This window comes from Aquarana catesbeiana, linkage group LG05, assembly GCF_042186555.1.
Source record: "Aquarana catesbeiana isolate 2022-GZ linkage group LG05, ASM4218655v1, whole genome shotgun sequence".
NCBI lineage: Eukaryota > Metazoa > Chordata > Amphibia > Anura > Ranidae > Aquarana > Aquarana catesbeiana.
Genome location: NC_133328.1, coordinates 565,900,027 through 565,906,026, shown reverse-complemented (window position 1 = coordinate 565,906,026; position 6,000 = coordinate 565,900,027). Strand labels below are relative to the sequence as shown.

The 6,000-nt window shown below is 40.3% G+C and overlaps 1 protein-coding gene across 1 annotated transcript in view; it reads left to right on the top strand.

Annotated features, from left to right (window-relative positions):
* Positions 1 to 1,405: 1,405 nt before the first annotated feature.
* The window catches only part of TRIQK (triple QxxK/R motif containing), a 298,291-nt gene continuing 293,696 nt past the window's right edge, over positions 1,406 to 6,000 (top strand). The window contains exon 1 of the mRNA XM_073631949.1: positions 1,406 to 1,740. The gene's annotated coding sequence lies outside the window, so the exon portion shown is untranslated. The remainder of the gene's footprint in view (positions 1,741 to 6,000) is intronic.

The window sequence follows — 6,000 nt, the reverse complement described above, 5'->3', positions numbered from 1 at the left end:
ATCTTCTATACTTGCATATCACGCCTGTCTAGACTTTAACATTTGGAGTCTAGACCTCTGGTAAGGAGGCATTTTATATCAATATCGGTGGCGGTGCAAAACTTGGGTTATCAAAACGCACATCAATTATACTCACTGTTACTAGATGTTCATCAGGGAATTCATCTGCACTGTTTAGAACAGCACTAGTTGTTCACACTTTATGGACACTTGTTTATTCAATATCTATGTTTAGCGCGGCAGCATTTGTTAATGGTTCAGTTAACTGCTTTGAGCATGCATAGGAATTACATCATTCCAGGATTGGCCAATCAAGATGCCCAAAGACGTTCCAGAACAAAACTTTAATGTTGTGCATTACTTTATTCATATACCTGAGTCGGTAAAATCCCTGTCTACTAAATGTTCTGATCAAATTGCCAAGCTCCACCTTGTTGATGCCAATATTCGACCCACCATAACATAATTCTGGTCAGAATTTCACTGCCTATATACTGTTGACATTATCCAGCAGCAATAAATTACTGTATTCTTGCTAGCAGGGATGAGAGTAAAATTAATCAGTTCTCAGTATGAGTGAAAAATTGGAGGAAATTGACACGTCTTCATCTGCATGTCTCATCAGAAGTGTCCATGCTATTTAGTTACAAAACCCCGGAGGCGATTCCTCTGCACAGATTCTTATAATACTTCAATTAAGGGACACCAAGCTGCCAAACAGACAGCAGAGCATTTATTTCTTGATGACTCTTTAAGTTGTGCCACAGGCCTATCATTAAGAGAATATTTTTCACAGCAGGCTGCGAAGATTCTTATGCCATTAAATGGAATTGAAAAAGCATCAATTTGTTTTTTTTCTCCACCTAACACAGATATTTTTCATTGCTAGAGCAGCCATTAAAAACAATCTGTTTTATAGCAACCCGAAAAGATCAGATAAAGTACAAAACGTGATTTATTGAAAGTATAACAAGTATTAAAACCTTACAAACAAGCAGCAGTTGAAATAAATATTTAGGAAAACCATCGGCTAAAAAATAAAGCTTTTACTATTGTCTTGGGATTATGATTGCTGAAGTTTCCAGCAGTGTGCCACCATGGCCTCTGATAAAATCCTTGAGAAGAAGAAATGTTAGATATGGCAAAATAAGACAAAACTCCAAAACCAATATACAGATATATGAACTGTTTTATCTTTCAAACCATGTATAAATCCATGTATAAATCTGCTCAGTTTGTTTTGTGATTATGGCACCATTGCCAAACATAATAGCCAGGTCAGTGACCTCACTTATGTTTTTTACTGCCGTTAAGCAACACAGCTTGGTCAAAGGCCGACCCCTAGCCTACGACACCTTTGTGTGCTCTCCTCCTGTGAACATGTTTACAGTTTAAGACTGAGAGCAATGTGCAAAGCAACAAAATCCTGACTGGCTCAGCGTGCTGCCACTTCCAATCTGAATCTTGGTTTACAGGATACTAAAATAGAGGCATATTCAAACGCTTATACTGGTTCTGTTTATAAATGCATTTAAAAGATAACCAAGGGCATCTCCCCACATCTTTTGCAAAGCCTGACAATTTTTGTCTTTTATTGTGCTGCAGTGCCTATGGTATTTGTACTGCAGAGCCACTTCTGCCCATCTGACAGCAGCAGCTTAAAGGGCAATGCTCCTCCTTGACTCCAGTCACGTGACACAGCCAAAGGGAAGGACTCCAACTGACTCCAAACTGCATCTGGTGAGTTTAAGATCTGTACTGGAGGTTTCTCAGTTGTAGGGAAGGAATCTATACTGGGGGTCTTACTGTGGAGTGGAGTGCATCATGTACTTCTAACCACTGGACTTTGATCAATATGATCTCCAGACCCCTGCATCCTCTGCGATACTTTAAGAAAACCAATACTCGTGCAGCTAATGCTATTGCAGATGTGCCAGCACACATATGGACTCTGGCCAGTAACCAGAGTGCACTGAGACTTTGGCGCAGCTGTGTGTGCCAGCCCACATCAGCGTATGCCGGAGCACGTCTGATCTAGGGAATGGCACCAAGCTGCTTATCTAAAGAAGGCCCAAATGTGTGCTAATCACTGGATGTTCTTAAGCTCCCTGTGATCCTTGTGACTGTGCTTTCTCGTTAGCCTTCTGGTTGACTACCTGTTACTGACTCAACTTTTCCCTAGATATCTCTCTGACCTGGATATCTTTCTGACTCCCTTTTGATTGTGACCCCAGCTTGCTGCTTGACCTCGCTTCTGCTTTCTCTCCCTTTTTGACCCGGCTTGTCTCCAGTCCTTGCTTCTGTTACTACTGCCTATCCATGTATAATCCTGGCCTGGCTTCTACATCTTGTCTTCCAGTCGCCTGACTGTGTATATGACTTCTGGTTCTAGCTTCTAGACTAGGTCTCTCTGCCTGCTCACACCAGAACCTTGTTATTCTACCTACCAGATCTGCCTTCTGGGTCCTATCCTGCACTTCCACACTAACAGTGCATGCCTACTAACCATTGCTGACCATGAGGTCTTCTCCTACCTGCTTGTGCCACCATCTCTGCAGACAATCTCTACTAATTATCTGCCATCCAGGTTCCCGGCACGTGTGCTACCCTGAGCCTTGCAAGTGTGTCTAGATCAGAGCCACAGGGGGAGCCCTCTTTTTACTTCAGCCTCCACCAAGGTACGTGACAGATACCCACTCCTGACCCCTGCACTCTCTGCGATACCCACCCCTGACCTCTGCATTCTGTGCAATATCCACTCTGGCACTCAGCACTCTGTTCATTAGGCACTTCTGATGCCCTCAGTCTATGCATTATGTACTTCTGATCCCTGTGCACATTGTGATACCTACTATTGACCCCTGCACTCTGTGCTTTACACACTCCTGAGCCCTGCACTTATTGCATTATGTACTCCTGACCCCAGCACCTGGGTCGGTATGCACGATATACATATGCACGCCTAAACCTTGCACTCCTGACCCCTGAACTGTGTACGTTATGCACTCCTGATGTGTGTTATGCACTCCTGAACCCTGCACTGTGTATGGTATGAGCCCAGTTGTCAGTGCATAACACACTCCTGAACCATTCACCCTATACTTTACGCATTTTTGAGCCCTGCACTAAAGACACTATGTTATAGATGGAATACTCTTGACCACTGCACACTAAGTACATGATATACTCCTGAAGTTCTACTTTAGGGTAGGATGTGTCTAAAACAGTACACGTAATAGAATATTTTAATTTTTAAAACGAAAAGTTTGGAACCAAAAAAACCTGTTGGACAGGTTTATTTGGTTGGTATGCAGACTAGTTGGTGAGTTGAGCTGAGAATTTTCTCTGGTTTTGTCTTCCCTTCCTTCTGCATTGAACTGTATTGTAATTGTATTGTCAATTGTATTGTCCCCCTTTTTTATTTTAAAGCGCTGTGTAATCTGTTGGCACTACATAAATCCTGTATAATAATAATATAATAAAAATACTATAAAGACTTGAAGCCTCCAATCTCCAGGACCCAAACCAGGACTTGCCAAGCCCCAAGAAAACCAACAAGCCTGCTTTCTTTCTACATGACATGTTATGAAGCCCCTGTATGGGTGAAACTTTTATGATCCTGTGATGCAGTCTCACCTCACCTTCAAAACTGCACTGTAACTGCCATTTTCCAGCATGACATAGCATTATTCTGTCACTATATATATATATATATACACATCCCTTTCATTGGGACACAGATGAAGAATGGACAGGTATATATTTATTTACACACAAGTACATTCTCAAACACAGAGAATCTGAGGAGCAACAAGTCAAAGCTCACCCCTTTAGTTGATATTGTTGAATATGTTTTTTATGTTGTATATTATTTAGTGTTTTTTTTTTTTTTATTCTTTACTACTAGTGTTTAACAAACTGTATGCATTATGCGTGATTATACCTTAAGCTGATCCCTCACACTCATTTTGGCAAATACCCTAATCTAACACTGACAAACATGCTTACAAGCTGGTATCTTCCTGGCTCTCAAGCTCATCCTCCAACTTTACCAATTACTGAGTCACTGATCTGTATGCATTGTATCAAAGTCAGGAGTTCCAATTTCTAGTCAGGCAACCTACAATGTCTATACGTTTGTTAAAGCAAGACCACTGTAAACATCTGCTCTATTATTATAATAATATGGTCAGGGCTAAAAAATAAAATTAAATATATTAAAATATTAATATTTCGTCAAAAAGAGGAGCTTAATGCCGCGTACACACGGTCAGATTTTCCGATGGGAAATGTTGGATGCGGGATTGTTGTCGGAAAGTCCGACCGTGTGTACGCTCCATCAAACATTTGCTGTTGGACTTTCCGCCAACAAATGTTTGATAGCAGGTTCTCAAATTTTCCTCCAACAAAACTTTGTTGTCGGAAAGTCCAATCGTGTGTACACAAGTCCATTGAACAAAAGTTCACGCATACTCGGAATCAAGCAAAAGGAGCCGCACTGGCTATTGAACTTCCTTTTTCTCTGCTCCTTATACGTGTTGTACATCACCGCGTTCCCATGTTTGTAATTGTTGGCTAACATTTGTGTGACCATGTGTATGCAAGACACGTTTGAGCCAACAACCTTCAAACAAAAATCCACGGTTTTGTTGGCGGAATGTCCGATCGTGTGTACGCGGCATTAGTCTATGTATATATGTGCCACCGGCGCAAAACAAAACAAAAACGTGTACACCAAATTAAAAAAAATAATCAATATATAGGGTTTGCTGCAGCTAGCAGTTTACCACCGAGGTTAGTAGAAGCAATTGAAAAATATAAACGATTGATAACTGCGCTAACCCTTTAATTTAAACAATTATAAGTGTATAAAATCCAACAATATATTCAAAGTGACCACCCCAACTCAATGATGATTCACATCAATTATCAGTTGTGCATACAAAATATATTAGTATATAAAAGTCCCAATATGGATGCTTCATATATTAATCCCCCTTGCCAGACGTGAGTATATATGTGCAGTTCAAAACATTTGTGATCCGTGATTCACCCCCACTTTCCACAATATGCACTCACCAGAAAACAGTAATAAATAAGCCTGTACTATGCCTTAATCTCTTTGATTCTTTAAACGGATGGTCAGGCTTCAACAAAACGGCCAGCACAGGCCATTACTGGAACGCTAGATAGACTCAATGCCATTCTAAGGAACATATAAATGTGAGTGTAAACTTTTTAAATGGCTTTTTAAGAAATAAATATGTGGAATTTTGCGCAATGCTGCCTGTTTGTTTTTACATCAGCACCTGAGAACCATAATAAGTAGGGCATAAGAAAGAGCACTGCTGTATCTGTTGGACATATCCCTGACCATCCGTTTAAAGAATCAAAGAGATTAAGCCATGCTAAAATGTGCCCACACAAATTAATAAATCAGTACAATGGCAAGGCTCTTGTTCAACAGCTGCAAGATTCAGTGAGATATAGAATACCAGAGAGAAGATAACTTCTCAAAATTGTAAATATATAGTAATATAAGCAGATACAGTGTATAACCACATAAAAAAATTAAAAAAATTACCCACATTATATTTTCTCTTTAAAAGCCTGTGCAGGCAAAATGAAGCAAAAGTGTTCAATAACAATAACCCTGCACAGTTTGCTATACACTGATCCATAACTTTATGACCATTGACAGGTTAAAGGATAAGTTCACCTTTAGAAAAAATAAATCAATACACATTGTTTGCAGCTAAAAAAATGTGCATTTGCTATTTTTTTTATAGGAGCCTGGAGAGTATTGCACCAACAATCAGCAGATAGCTGATGCCACGCAGGTTTCCTGCACACTCTGAGCTGTCTGCCCGTTCATCATACATTGTACATCATGTGGTCAGGCCAGGCAATTTTACACGGACAGGAAGACTCAATGAACTACCACAATGCTAAACAGCGCCATCGTAGCTCGTTGAGAACTACAAGCCGACAGCAAAGAAA